This window comes from Macaca mulatta, chromosome 6, assembly GCF_049350105.2.
Source record: "Macaca mulatta isolate MMU2019108-1 chromosome 6, T2T-MMU8v2.0, whole genome shotgun sequence".
In the NCBI taxonomy this organism is placed as follows: Eukaryota; Metazoa; Chordata; class Mammalia; order Primates; family Cercopithecidae; genus Macaca; species Macaca mulatta.
In genome coordinates, this window is record NC_133411.1 from 187,655,546 (window position 1) to 187,671,447 (window position 15,902).

At 47.3% G+C, this 15,902-nt stretch overlaps 1 long non-coding RNA gene across 1 annotated transcript; it reads left to right on the forward strand.

Moving 5' to 3' along the window:
- The first annotated feature begins 5,030 nt into the window (after positions 1–5,030).
- LOC144329612 (uncharacterized) lies at positions 5,031–11,541 on the forward strand. Its single transcript, XR_013395039.1, has 2 exons — positions 5,031–5,267; positions 10,644–11,541. It is a non-coding gene; the product is annotated as an uncharacterized LOC144329612 (long non-coding RNA).
- Positions 11,542–15,902: the final 4,361 nt, after the last annotated feature.

The following is a 15,902-nucleotide window of genomic DNA, read 5'->3' on the forward strand; positions in this document are numbered from 1 at the left end:
TTGCTGGAACCTGGGAGGTGGAGGGTGCAGTGAGTCAAGACTGAGCCATCACACTCCAGCCTGGGTGACAGAGCAAGACTCAGTCTCAAAAAAATAAATAAATAAAATTTTTTAAAAAGTTAAAACTAATGTGCTCATTAAAAGTTTTGAGAACACACTAAAACCAGGGGTTAGCAGGGGAAGCCAGTTGGACCTGCAGGGCTGGGCCCGCTAACCCTCCGAACATGGGTATTTAGTAGAAGCTGCTTTAAATGCAGTCTCAGAAAGGGTAGGAAAAAAGAATGGCAGGGAGAGGATGGCATTGCTAGGCAATGTGGACAAATGATATATAAAGCACCAGCAAGCTGCTCAGATGTGAGCGCCCCTCGATGTGTGGGCTCATGGGGTGATGGCAGCACTCTCCTCGCTGGCAGAAGATGGTCGTACCGGGATGCCCTTGGTTTCCAGGATAAGGCTGAGCACATGTCGCACAGACAAGCCCACATGGATGGTGTCATGAATCCTCTTCACCAAGTCACGCTGGAAGGCGTGCCCGGAGGCCATCTCCAGGAAGAGGATCACCCTCTCCTCCCCGTACTTGTTATACTGGGGGACACACAGGCTGTCCTCCACCTCCTTGAAGGAGTCCACTGTGGAGACAGGAGAGGGCACACTCAGACAGGGGGCCCCTCAGTGTGGGGTCGGGCCTCACAGCAACCTGGCAGAGCAGGAGGGGCAGGCTGCGACCCCCAGGCCTACCAGGGGTGCCTGTGTTCTCCCAGCCCACCAAGGAGGAGTGCCTTGGAGGGACATTTGCTGAGAGAGCTGTTTCACAAGTGGAGGAAAGCCCATCACTGGGGAGGCAGAGAGAGCTTCAGCTCTGGCAGGACAGGCAATGTTTTACCGGGGGGCCAGGTGTGGGCCTTATTCAGTTAATAACAGATTAATTCAAGATAAAAAAGAGGGCCAGGTACGGTGGCTCATGCCTGTAATCCCAGCACTCTAGGAGGCTGAGGTGGGAGGATCACTTAAGTCCAGGAGATTGAGACCAGCCTGAACAACATACGGAGACTTTGTCTCCACAAAAAAGTAATAACTAAGCCAGGCATGGTAGCACATGCCTGTAGACACAGCTGCTCAGGAAGCTGAGGCACGAGGATTGCTTGAGCCAAGGAGGTCGACGCTGCAGTAAGCTGATTCTGCCACTGCCCTCCAGCCTGGGCAACAGAGTGAGACCCTGTCTCAAAAAAAAAAGGAAGCAGGTGGCCGGACACAGTGGCGCACACCTATAATCCCAGCACTTTGAGAGGCCAAAGTGGGTTGATTACTTGAGCTCAGGAGTTCGAGACCAGCCTGGCCAACATAGCAAAACCTCATCTCTAAAAAACCCACAAAAATTAGCTGGGCATAGTGGTGCACACCTGTAGACCCAGCTACTCAGGAGGCTGAGGTGAGAGGATCGCTTGAGACAAGGAGGTGGAGGTTGCAGTGAGCCGAGATCGCACCACTGCACTCCAGCCTGGGTAAGAGAGTAAGATCCTGTCTCAAAAAACAAAAGTAGGCCGGGCGCGGTGGCTCAAGCCTATAATCCCAGCACTTTGGGAGGCCGAGACAGGCGGATCACGAGGTCAGGAGATTGAGACCATCCTGGCTAACACGGTGAAACCCTGTCTCTACTAAAAAAATACAAAAAACTAGCCGGGTGAGGTGGCGGGTGCCTGCAGTCCCAGCTATTCCGGAGGCTGAGGCAGGAGAATGGAGTAAACCCAGGAGGCGGAGCTTGCAGTGAGCTGAGATCCGGCCACTGCACTCCAGCCTGGGCGACACAGTGAGACTCTGTCTCAAAAAAAAAAAAAAAAAAAAAACCAAAAGTAAAAAAAAAAAAAAAGCAGGAGCCTGTGGTGGGTACTCCACTGGAGGGAGGAACAAAGGCTGGAATCAGACCATCAGGGTTTCTCCACCCTGGCTACACAAACGACCTTGACGTAAGTTTAGAACTCTGACCTAAGCACTAGCGTGTGACGCCATCTGACCGACTTTGCAGCCTGGGCTGGGCCTGGGTCCCTGGGCTGGGCAGTTTGAAGGCCCACAGAGGACTCCACCATGCAGTTGTGAGACTCACAGGCCTACACTGTCTGTGCTTGGTGTCCTGCATGGTGTCGTGTGCCCTTCAGCCATCCTGCACCCACTCTGTGCTTCTGGTTTGTTAACCCATAAAGAGCAGATGCAAGTTGGCCGGGCACAGTGGCTCATGCCTGTAATCCCAGCACTTTGGGAGGCCGAGGCAGGCGAATCACTTGAGGTCAGGAGTTTGAGACCAACCTGGGCAACACGGCGAAACCCCATCTCTACTAAAAATACAAAAATTAGCTGGGCGTGGTGGTGCATGTCTGTAATTCGAGCTACTGAGGAGGCGGAGGCATGAGAATTGCTTCAACCTGGGAGGCAGAGGTTGCAGTGAGCCAAGATCATGCCACGGCAGTCCAGCCTAGGTGACAAAGGGAGACTGTCTCAAAAAAACAAAACGAAAAAAGAGTAAAAGCAAGTAACCAACCCAACAGAGCTCACCAGGAGGATGAAGTACAATGGGGAAGGGGATGGGCCAAGGGGCCTTAAAGACCCCATTCGAGGTTTTATGAGGACGGCAGTGTGTGCAAGGTATGATCTGAAAAGGAGGTCAGGCTCTCAAACGTCCACTGTCATACCAGAGACCAAGGGGCCAGAGTCATGCCAAAGGTAGGGACTTTGGAAATGGCCCCTGGGGCTCGCACCAGGACCCTCCTCCTTCCTGGATACTCAAGAACGCTCAGGGAGAAGAAGAGTATACCAACGTCATAGATTTCCAGGCTGCCGAACCGCGCCCTGTTGGGGTTGAGCGTGCCGTCACTGGAAGGAGAGAAGAGGTCAGGGCTACACCGCAGCTCTGAGGTGAGGCAACTCCCAGGGGTCCCAGGGGAGGGTGGTCACCCCCGCCTTCCGCATGGCATCCCCCAGGACCAGTCATGGATGCTTCCCTCCCCAGCTCCTTGCCCCTCCACCCGGCTCTTTCTCCCTCTCTGGTTAAAGCTCGACATCGAGGGAGGCCCCTCTGTGCAGGAACAGCTGTCACCTCACTCCCTTACCACCTGCACACGCGTCCCCTGTCCCGGGTGCGGACACTGCTGTGCCTTTGCTGTGGGACCCCCCACCCTGACACCCCTACCTGAGAACCGCATCACAGGGCAGGGAAACTTGGATCACGCCCAGACCCAGCCCTTGGGAAGGAAGCTGGCACAGGGATGCCCCACCCCAGGAATGACACAGGAAGGGTCCAAGATGGGGGACAGTTAGCCACGTCGCAGATTGAGCAGACAATGCTTCCTCAGAGGGGATCTTCAGGCTCAGGGGAGGCATGTGCACAGGCACAGGGGCGGGAAGCATGGCGCACCAGCCGGTGGGGGATGGGGGGTCCCAGACATCAGTAGAGCTGTGGGTGGTATGGACACCCTGGTGCTGGATTGGAGTGGGGTGCCCAGGAAGGGGGTCACTGACTGTCACAGAAAATGCCTCCTCCTGGACCCCCATGCCTCTGGAAGGTGGGGCTCCAAGACAGAGAAGCTGACTCCACAGCCCTTACCTCCAGCCAAGCATGACGATGCCACCAGTCTTGGGGTTGATTCTGCAGTCACCATGAGCCCAGATACCTGCAAGGATGGCAGAGGCGTCTGGTCACCCCAAGGAGAAGGGGCCATGACGGGCTGCCTGGACAGATGCTGGGTGCAGGTCTGCAGACATCTGGGGCCCAGAGGCAGGTCTGGCATCGGGCTGGGGGCAGAAGGGAGCCAGACTGTTCCTGCCCCAAGGAACACACCCTCTAGTGGGGGCTGCTTCCTGGGCAGCTCTGACACAGCCGGTGAGGAGAAACGCAGCTCCTGGGGCACCAGCAAGGACCCGGGAATTCAGGAGCATCTGGAGACAACTCTGAGTGGAGCACAGGAAAGAACGAGCCACGTCTTGGGAAGCAAGAGTGGTCGGGGCAGCGGAGGGCACAAGGTGTGCAGAGGTTGGGGCCAGATCTTGGAATGTAATACAACAGCTCACGGCCAGAAAGGAGGCTACTGCACCAGTCCCAGTCATGCAGGCTTGAACCAAAGCATTAACCACACGGACAGAGAACCGATTAGCAGGTCAAACCCAGGGGACGAGGAGGGTGGAGGAAGAGGAAAGAGCCAGGAGTGATGGCAGCACGGTATCAGCAGGCTAATGAGTGGCCACATGTGCAGCTGTTCAGAGAAGGCCTGTGTGCTGGGTGGTGCCGTGAAGCTGATTAACCAAGGGGATCAAATCCCAGGTTTGGACGCAGCATCTAAGGAGAGAGGTTCCTTTGCCACATCCTCCACCCAGGTGCCAAACAGTGAAGAGAAGCCACACATCTGAGAGTCACCAAAGGAGCAGTTAACTCACCCTCAGCCCTCAGTCAGCCACACTAGGGAACCGGCTGGCCATCATCAAAAGCGCATCTCTGCTGCTTTGCAACATGGGAAGTCATCGGCCTCAGCATCAGGCTGTCCTCCTGAAATAAGCCCCAAAGATTTCCTGTGATCCAGGAAGGGAAAACAGTAAAGAAGCCAGCTTCCATGTCTTCACTGACGGGTGGTAGCCTCAGAAAACATCTCTTTTCTCCCAAATTTTGAGACACTTCTCCAGCACTTCTCCACTCCGAGGCAAGCGCTAACCTGTCCGGAGCTGCACGCCCCGGCCATAGCGAATGATAGCTGACGATTGGGAACGCCTGAGCTCTATTTATTTCCACCTCACGCCTTCTCCCTATCTTTGCCTTTTCTCCCTGTATTAATACCTCATGAAAGATGGCGCTCTTCCTGCTTCTTCTTCACCTATTTTTCCCGCGCCCGCGAAAATTACTACCTGACAGCGCAGGTGCAACATGACGTTCGACCAGAGAAACCAATACCTACTTGGTCACGCCCTCTGCGATGAGATCATCTCCGCCTCTGGCCCAACCCCTTTCCCTCCAAGTGTATATAAGGCACTGCATTACCGCCATTAAAAGAGACTTGATCAGAGCACTGTCTTGTCTCCATTTCTCGTATCTCTTGTTCCCCAAATTCCCACCCCCTCCTCCAGGGCCTGCTTCGACTATCCCGCGGGCCGGGAGACGTGGCGCCCGAACAGGGACCTGGAAACGAGGGACACTGTGAGGAAGAGGACGCCGGAGGATGGTCGACCGTTAACAAAGACAAAAGGAATTAAACTGATCACCGAGGGAACCTGCCGCGTCAGGATCGAAGGTAAGTGAGGCGTCCGAAATGGGACAAGAATTAAGCCAACATGAAATATATGTAGGACAATTAAAAGAGGCTTTAAAGATACGAGGAGTAAAGGTTAAAGGTAATGACTTGTTTAAATTTTTTGATTTTGTAAAAGATATTTGCCCTTGGTTCCCACAGGAAGGAACTATTGATATTAAAATATGGCGTAGAGTAGGGGATTGTCTTCAGGACTATTATAATACTTTTGGGCCAGAAAAAATTCCTGTGACTGTTTTCTCTTATTGGAACCTCATTAGAGATTTAATAGATAGGAAGGAGGTCGATCCTCAAGTCATGGCTGCGGTCGCTCAGACAGAGCATATTTTAAAGGTGAGCTCCTGTTCTAACCTTGCAAAGCCTCCGCAAGATACGGAGGAGGATCTCATTTCCCTCGAAAGTGATCATGAGGAAATCAAGTCTCCTTCTGTAACAGATAAAGAAATGCCACAAGAAAACAAACCAAAAAAATATCCAATTTTACAGATGCTTAAAAAAGAGGAGGAAATTAATAAGCCTAATCAATTGGATATAAATTGGGATGATTTGGAGGAAGAGGCGGCTAAATATCACAGCCCTGATTTGCCTCCCTTTATTTCATACCTGCCTCCATATAATAAAACACATAATGAGGCTTCTGCGCCCATTGTTATGGCAGCAATAGATCCCAAAGAAGAATTAAAACAAAAAATTGCTCAACTAGAAGAACAAATTAAACTTGAAGAGTTACATCAATCGTTGATAATTAGGCTCCAAAAGCTAAAAACAGGAAATGAAAAAGTACCCAACTCAGACGCTATGGAGGGTTCCTTGCGCCCACCTCAGTGGCCTGGACAACATGTTCTAAGAGGGGGGTTAGTTGCTAGTCGACATAGAGAAGACTCCTCCCCCAAAGATGTTTTTCCGGTCACTGAAACCATAGATGAGCAGGGACAGGCTTGGAGGCATCATACTGGATTTGATTTTACTATTATAAAAGAGTTGAAAATTGCTGCCTCTCAGTATGGGGCTACTGCTCCATATACTCTTGCTATAGTGGAATCTGTAGCTGAGAATTGGCTCACTCCTACAGACTGGAATACCTTAGTCAGGGCAGTCCTTTCTGGGGGAGACCACTTAATTTGGAAGTCAGAGTTCTTTGAAAATTGTAGAGATACAGCTAAAAGAAATCAACAGGCAGGAAACGGTTGGGATTTTGATATGTTAACTGGTTCAGGTAATTATGTGGATACTCAGGTTCAAATGCAATATGATCCTGGATTGTTCTCACAAATCCAGGCTGCTGCTACAAAAGCCTGGAGAAAACTTCCCATTAAAGGAGATCCAGGGGCTTCGCTCACGGCGGTTAAACAAGGACCCGATGAGCCATTTTCAGACTTTGTGCATAGACTTATGACCACGGCAGGTAGAATCTTTGGAAATGCAGAAACGGGTGTAGATTATGTTAAACAGTTGGCTTATGAAAATGCTAACCCTGCCTGCCAAGCGGCAATCAGACCCTATCGAAAGAAAACAGATTTAACAGGATACATTCGCCTTTGTTCAGATATTGGGCCCTCATATCAACAAGGCCTAGCAATGGCCGCCGCTTTTAGAGGCCAAACAGTAAGAGACTTCCTCATTAACAAAGGTAAAGATAAAGGGGGATGTTTTAGATGCGGTAAAAGGGGACACTTTGCAAAAGATTGCTGTGAAAACCAAAATAAGAGTCCAGAAGCAAAAATCCCAGGCCTTTGCCCAAGGTGTAAAAGAGGAAGGCACTGGGCAAACGAATGTAAATCTAAAATTGACAGTAAAGGAAATCCTTTATCCCCCAGGCAGGGAAACGGGATGAGGGGCCAGCCCCAGGCCCCGAAACAAGCATATGGGGCAGTCAGCTTTGTTCCAGCCAGCAACAGCAATCCATTTCAAAACTTAGTAGAGCAACCCCAGGAAGTGCAGGATTGGACCTCAGTTCCACTTCTCACACAGTATTAACACCTGAAATGGGACCGCAAACCTTAAATACCGGAATATATGGACCCTTACCACCTAACACTTTTGGGCTACTTTTAGGAAGAAGTAGTGTCACCATGAGAGGCTTACAAGTCCTCCCTGGAGTTATCGATAATGATTATGAAGGAGAAATTAAAATTATGGCTAGAGCTATTGATAACATTATTACTGTCCCTCGAGGAGTTAGAATAGCTCAGTTAATCCTGCTACCTTTGGTTAAAACAGATAATAATATTCAGTATTCTAATAGAGATATAAAAGGTTTCGGATCATCAGATATATATTGGGTGCAACCAATTACAAATAAAAAACCCTCTCTAACCTTATGGTTGGACGGGAAGGCATTCACTGGACTAATAGACACAGGGGCTGATGTAACGATCATTAAGCAGGAGGATTGGCCCTCTCATTGGCCTACTACAGAGACTTTAACTCACTTGAGAGGAATTGGACAAAGCAGTAATCCTAAACAAAGTTCTAAATACCTAACATGGACAGATAAAGAAAACAATTCAGGCCTCATTAAGCCATTTGTCATCCCTTACCTACCTGTTAACCTTTGGGGGCGAGATCTGCTCTCTCAAATGAAAATTATAATGTGTAGTCCGAATGAAGTAGTTACTGCACAAATGTTAACTCAAGGATACACCCCTGGTAAGGGTCTTGGAAAAGGAGAAAACGGTATCCCACAGCCTATATTGGTTTCAGGACAACTTGATAAAAAGGGGTTTGGAAATTTTTAGCTCAGGCCACTGACATACCTGCACCCCAAAGGTGCGCTGACCCCATTACTTGGAAGTCAGATGAGCCCGTTTGGGTTGATCAGTGGCCTTTACTCAATGATAAACTAAGTGCTGCTCAACAGTTGGTGCAGGAACAGCTGATAGCAGGACATATTGTAGAAAGTAATTCTCCTTGGAATACACCTATTTTTGTTATCAGAAAGAAGTCTGGTAGATGGAGGCTCTTGCAAGATTTAAGAGCAGTAAATATCACTATGATCCTTATGGGTGCCTTACAACCAGGATTACCTTCACCGGTTGCGATTCCTCAAAAATATTTTAAAATCATTATTGACCTTAAAGATTGCTTTTTTACAATTCCCCTTCATCCTGCTGACCAAAAAAGATTTGCCTTTAGTCTTCCATCTACAAATTTTAAACAACCAATGAAACGCTATCAATGGAAAGTCTTACCTCAGGGTATGGCTAATAGTCCTACCTTGTGTCAAAAATATGTAGCTGCTGCTATAGAGCCAGTCAGAAAAACGTGGGCACAAATGTATATTATACATTATATGGATGATATTTTAATAGCAGGAGAAATTGGCGAACAAGTCTTACAGTGCTTTGCTCAACTCAAACAAGAGTTAGCAGCAGCTGGACTACAAATAGCCCCAGAAAAGGTACAATTACAAGATCCATACACCTATCTTGGTTTTCAAATTAATGGACCCAAAATCATTAATCAAAAGGCCGTTATACGTCGTGATCATTTAAAAACTTTAAATGATTTCCAAAAATTACTGGGAGACATAAATTGGCTTCGACCGTACTTAAAACTCACTACAGGAGAGTTAAAACCTCTTTTCGATATATTAAAAGGAGACTCTAATCCAAAATCTCCCAGGTCCATTACTAAAGAAGCATTAATGGCACTCCAACAGGTAGAACATGCCATTGCAACACAATTTGTTACCGGTATTGATTATTCTCAGCCATTAATATTCCTTATTTTTAACACAACAATAACCCCTACTGGCCTATTTTGGCAGAACAATCCCATTATGTGGGTACACCTGCCCTCCTCCCCTAAAAAGGTTTTGTTGCCTTATTATGATGCCATAGCTGATCTAATTATCTTGGGAAGAGAAAACAGTAGAAAATACTTTGGAATAGAACCCTCTACCATTATACAGCCCTACACTCAATCACACATTCATTGGCTATTACAAAATACGGAAGCCTGGCCAATTGCTTGCGCTTCTTACACTGGCGCGATTGACAACCATTACCCACCTAACAAACTCATTCAATTTTGTAAACTTCATGCGTTTGTGTTTCCCCATATTACCAGTAAAGAACCTCTCAATGACGCATTATTAATTTTCACTGATGGATCTTCCACAGGACTTGCCGCTTACACTTATAACAATGTAGTCGTTAAATTCCAGACCACTTATACATCAGCTCAGCTGGTCGAATTGCAAGCTATAATTGCAGCACTATCAGCTTTTCCTTGTCAGCCACTTAACATTTACACAGACAGCACCTACCTGGCTCATTCAATACCCCTCTTAGAGACCGTGCCTCAAATTAAACATATTTCAGACACAGCTGACCTATTTTTACAATGTCAACAACTTATTCGAAAAAGGACTACTCCCTTTTTTCTTGGGCATATTAGAGCACATTCAGGATTACCGGGACCTTTAACACAAGGTAACGCAACAGCTGACGCGGCAACAAAAATCATAGCCACAGTCACTACAGACAATTTACAACAAGCACAAAAAGCACATGCCTTGCATCATTTAAACGCCCAAACCTTAAGACTCATGTTTAAACTTACCAGAGAACAAGCTCGACAAATAGTTAAACAATGCGCCAACTGCATAACGTATTTGCCTGTTCCCTATCTAGGAGTTAACCCCCGAGGACTCATCCCCAATGAAATTTGGCAAATGGACGTTACTCACCACTTAGAATTCGGTCAGCTAAAATATATCCATGTATGCATAGACACCTATAGTGGATTCATCAGTGCAACTCTCCAAACAGGAGAGGCCACCAAACATGTCATAGCTCATTTATTGCATTGCTTTTCTATTTTAGGAATACCCAAACAAATCAAAACAGACAATGGCCCCGGTTATATAGCCAAAACCTTTTTACAATTCTGTAATACCCTACAAATTAAACATACCACAGGTATTCCCTACAATCCCCAAGGACAAGGTATAATAGAAAGAGCTCATCTATCTTTAAAAATTGTTATCACAAAATTAAAAGGGGGGAGCTGGTACCCCGTGAAGGGTACCCCTAGAAACATACTCAATCATGCCCTGTTTATCCTTAATTTTTTTAATTTGGACAGTCATGGAAAATCGGCTGCCGATCGTTTCTGGCATCCTGAATCTCAAAAACAGTTTGCAATGGTAAAATGGAAAGATCCACTTGATAATTCATGGCATGGCCCCGATCCAGTTTTAATTTGGGGAAGAGGCTCAGTATGCATCTTCTCACAAAAAAATGATGCAGCCAGATGGCTGCCTGAAAGATTGGTAAGACAAATAAATCATAACCATTATCAGTCCAGGGAAGATAAATCTCCCTGAGAAGTTCTTTCCTTTTTGTTTTTCAGAAAATGAAGCCTAACATGAGATTCCTTTGGAGAATAATCGCTCTATATAACATAGTGACAGTCTATGCAGGTTTTGGTGACCCTCATAAGGCAAGAGAATTATTACGAAAACAATACGGCCAGCCTTGTGATTGCAAAGGGGGACAGGTATCTGAACCTCCGTCAGACAGAATCACCCAGGTGACTTGCTCGGGCAAGACAGCTTACCTAATGCCAGACCAGTCATGGAAATGAAAAGTGCTGTTTTTACGCCAACAAATCCGGAATCGTTAGAGATAAGATAAAGACTTTACAGGAAGAACTAGAAGAGCGCAGAAAAGGTCTGGTCGCTAATCCCTTGTGGACTGGACTCGATGGACTTCTCCTCTATCTCCTGCCATTTCTTGGTCCTTTACTTACTCTTCTACTCTTTCTCACTCTCGGGCCTATAATCTTTAATAAGCTTATGGCATTCGTCAGACAACAAATCGAGGCCTTCCAGGCCAAACCTATACAGGTCCATTATCATCGCCTTGAGATGACTGAAAATGGTGAGTCTTATTTGCCTTAATAAGACCACCTCCCCTGTGTGCTGAACTGGACAGTCAATGACGGGTAAGAGGACACTATCTCCATCGGAGCCTAAGACAGGAGGGCCGCCCTTGCTGCTGCCTTATCCCATGACGGGCCTAGAAGGTGGGGATGAGTTGACCCAACCTAAGACAGGCGCAGTTCCCGAGGGGTCGTTTTCTCATCATAAAATAATTAAAAGGGGGACCTGTCCGGAGCTGCACGCCCCGGCCATAGCGAATGATAGCTGACGATTGGGAACGCCTGAGCTCTATTTATTTCCACCTCACGCCTTCTCCCTATCTTTGCCTTTTCTCCCTGTATTAATACCTCATGAAAGATGGCGCTCTTCCTGCTTCTTCTTCACCTATTTTTCCCGCGCCCGCGAAAATTACTACCTGACAGCGCAGGTGCAACATGACGTTCGACCAGAGAAACCAATACCTACTTGGTCACGCCCTCTGCGATGAGATCATCTCCGCCTCTGGCCCAACCCCTTTCCCTCCAAGTGTATATAAGGCACTGCATTACCGCCATTAAAAGAGACTTGATCAGAGCACTGTCTTGTCTCCATTTCTCGTATCTCTTGTTCCCCAAATTCCCACCCCCTCCTCCAGGGCCTGCTTCGACTATCCCGCGGGCCGGGAGACTAACCCAAACAGTTCACGACTCGACAGCTACGTAGTCTATCCACGCCTTCACGTGACATGGTGAAAGAGACACTGCCACAAGCCACAGCCGAGCCTTCTACAGGGATGAAGGCCAAGGGGACCGTGCAGGGAGTGCATCGTCCCTGGGTGGCAGCTAAAGAGAGTGAAAAGAGCCCTAAGCTACTTAATCTGATGCAAAAAAGAGAATTGCAGGCCTTCAGGTCTTCCTCCCGCCTCCCCAGGCTGGAGAATGAAACCAATTCTTTCTCATTGGACTTGTTTTTTTTTTTTTTTAGATGGAGTTTCACTCTTGTTGCCCAGGCTGGAGTGCAATGGTGCGATCTTGGCTCACTGAAAGCTCCACCTTCTGGGTTCAAGCGATTCTCCTGCCTCAGCCTCCCAAGCAGCTGGGATTACAGGTGCCCGCCACCACACCCAGCTAATTTTTGTATTTTTAGTAGAGATCGGGTTTCACCATGTTTGTCAGGCTGGTCTCAAACTCCTGACCTCAGGTGATCCTCCTGCCTTGGCCTCCCAAAGTGCTGGAATTACAGGTGTGAGCGACCGTGCCTGGCCTCTCATTGGACTTTTAAAAGATTCACATACACAAATCAGGGAAAAAAAAAAAAATCCACTCCTAGGCTTGCAATTGATGTGCCCGGTTTCTGCAGGAGGACATCTGTACGGCTACTCAGCAAACTGAGTTCAGAAAGGCAGCCCCAGGAGATGAGAGCTGCAAGCCTGTGCCACTCACCTGGGAATCCTGCCTCATTCTGGAACTTTGCTGCCAGCAGCAACACAGTCTTGTTTGCCTGGAGTCAGATCTCCCTTGAATTGGATGGGAAATTTCTGGGTTTTCTGGGCCATTTGTAATACTGTGCCCTAATTACTGAGACCCTGGAAATGAAGAGAAAAAGGAAGATGTAAATCCACTCTGAAGAAATTTTCTTTTGTGGAAACTTCCCCGTGACACACTTTGATCCCTTGCAAAGCTGAGCTGAGAGGAGGAATCCACTAGTGGCTGGCTCCAGGGCACCACAAAGGAAGCGGCTTGATGGCAAAACAAAGCCGCAGAAGCAATGTCTTCCTTTCTACAGCAGACTGAACAGATTTAGATCATTCCCATTCTTCAAGGCACTGACTTCAGCCCTGAGCCTCCTGGGAGCTGAGGCAAAAGTGAAACCACAGTGGGAACAGGTGACTGCCGATAACAGACCAGGCCTGTTTGGAATGTGGCATCTGTAATGACAAGTGAAACCACAGTGGGAACAGGTGACTGCCAATAACAGACCAGGCCTGTTTGGAATGTGGCATCTGTAATGACTTAAATCTTAAGCTTGCTTTTACTTTCTTTTAAAATATTAGGTTTTTAAAAATAATAAAAAGCAGCCGGGTGCGATGGCTCACACCTGTCATCCCAGCACTTTTGGGAGGCCGAGGTGGGCAGATCACGAGGTCAGGAGATCGAGACCAGCCTGGCTAACATAGTGAAACCTCATCTCTACTAAAAATACAAAAATTAGACTGGTGTGGTGATGCGTGCCTGTAATCCAGCTACTCATGAGGCTGAGGCAGGAGAAGTTGAGATGGTGTCACTGTACCCCAGCCTGGGCGACAGAGCAAGACTCCGTCTCAAAAAATGAAACTAAAAACCCATAAAGAAAACCCAAATGGGCTCATAATCTCACCACTCATGTAAGCCCTTATTCACACTTGTTATTCATTTATTCACACAATCACACATATGTTCTTTATTTTTAAAATTTACAGAAGGCCCGCTGCGGTGGCTCACACTAGTAATCCCAGCACTTGAGGAGGCTGAGGCGGGAGGATTGCTTGAGCTCAAGAGTTTGAGATCAGCCTGGGCAACAGAGAGAGACCTCATCTCTACAAAAAATACAAAAATTAACCAGGCATGGTAGCACATACCTGTAGTCTAGCTACATGGGAGGCGGGAGGTTCCTTTGAGCCCTGGAGATCAAGGCTGCAGTGAGCTGAGATCACATCACTGCACTCCAGCCTGGGGGACAGACGGAGACCCTGTATCTAAAAAAAAAAAAAAGAATACAATTTACACAAAAGGGATGCTATGTCCTCTGTTCTTGAACTCTCATTTTCACTTACTATCTTCCTGAATCTTTCCATACCAGCATGATGGGATTCGGTCAGGCTGATGGGAAAAATATTAGTTATGATACCCACAAAACCCTTCCGGAAGGCCTGAGGGTTTTCACATGACTTCAGTAATAGATGGGGCTAAAGGCGGCCTGGTCCCATTACCTTTAGTTAAATAGATTAGAATAATAAACAATGGGACAATAGTAAACAATGGGGAAGTTAACTAGTTAACTTGTTTACTCATGTGGTCTTAAGACTGACCTTCAGACATTTGAGGGCAGGATGGCTCTCTTGGGAGGTCAACCAGGGATATTACCAACTACTGGTGTGTGCTTTTGGAACCTCGCTTTTAATCATTATCTATAAGTGTGTTGACTCAGAGCTTCTGTTGTTAATTATATACTAAATAACTGCCTGGAGTACAAGCTGCTGAGGGCCGTGGCTGCCATTCTTTACAGGACTCTCCTTGGAGTCTGTGAGTGGCCTCAGACCCTCAGCTGGACTGGAAAAGCAGAGTATCTGTGCATTCGTTCATCTGTCGTTTGGGCCAGGGTCTGCGGGCAGACCCCCGCAGCTAATGCCCTCTTGTGAGGAGCAATACCTCATCAGCACACGGCCTGTTTCCGTTTTCACCTAGCATCATCTTTTAAGGTAACAATGTTCGTAAACCCACTCCCAGTTGCAGAAAGGAAGACTTGCTCTTGTTGCTTGATTTTGCCACCATACCTCATCAGCACACGGCCTGTTTCCATTTTCACCTAGCATCATCTTTTAAGGTAACAATGTTCGTAAACCCACTCCCAGCTGTAGAAAGGAAGACTTGCTCTTGTTGCTTGATTTTGCCACCACGCCATTTCCTATACAGCCCAAGAATCTCTCAGCGCTGGTGCTTGAGGAATGGTCTAAGTGCAGCCTATGTTCACCCTGTCCAGGAAAACAGCTTCAGATCTCATGATCTGATCTGCCTTTGTCTTTCCACATTTATTCATGTCTGTCATCTACACCCAGGAAGTATCGGAAGCAGCTACCTATAAAACTGACTTCATGATAGGATTCCTCAAAGAGAAGCAAAATCCTACTCTAAAGATAAGAGGACTACAAAAACCAAGCGATGATTTCAGCTCTGAGTTTCCTGGCAGCCAAGGCAAAAACAGAAATATAACATATCACAAAGTATACGTTTTCTCCAAAAAGGAATATCAGTTTCAAAAAGAGGTTATTCTGAAATTAATCCTGAGAGACATCACATGAGCCCTTGCACATGTGACAAAAAAAGTGACAGAAAAGTGAGTTTTCAAAGAGCAATGTTACAGAAGATGAAGGGCTGTCATTTCTTGGATGGATCCTCAAGCTGAGATTCTAATCCTTTTGGCCTCTCCTCCCAAGGCAGGAGCCCCTGCCCTCCTCTTCAGGGTCATCTGAAGAGTGTTTCTCTACATCCACTCTTGCTTTTCTGCATTCGTCTATCTGCACAGCTGCTCACGGCTCCAGGCATAGGTGCAGCAGGTATGCAGTGGAGGCTGAGCCACCCCTGGGGGGACGCCCCGCACTGCGGCAGGAAGGCGCTATTCCAGGCACAATGGTTTTACGGTGACACGCAAATACGCAGGGCAGGAAAGATTCCTGGCAAATCCTAGCACTTGCTGCTTTCTGATTCTCCATACATCTATGCTAAACCACATTACCTTTTGAGAGACTGCAGTGAGCAAGTACTGAGTATAAATAACTCTGAAACAGAAGGCTAAACGATGAATTATATGGCAGCAATAGCTCGAGACTGCTTATGAAATAAAAACAGAGGGAGACAGGAATCAGAGCTTTAAATAAAGACTTCCCTATGTTGTCACCAAGCGAGTTACAGAGAAACGCCACACTTTGAGACGAAGTCAGGAGTCCTTTATTAGCCGGCGACTGAGAGACGGCTGGTGCTCAAAATTCTCTC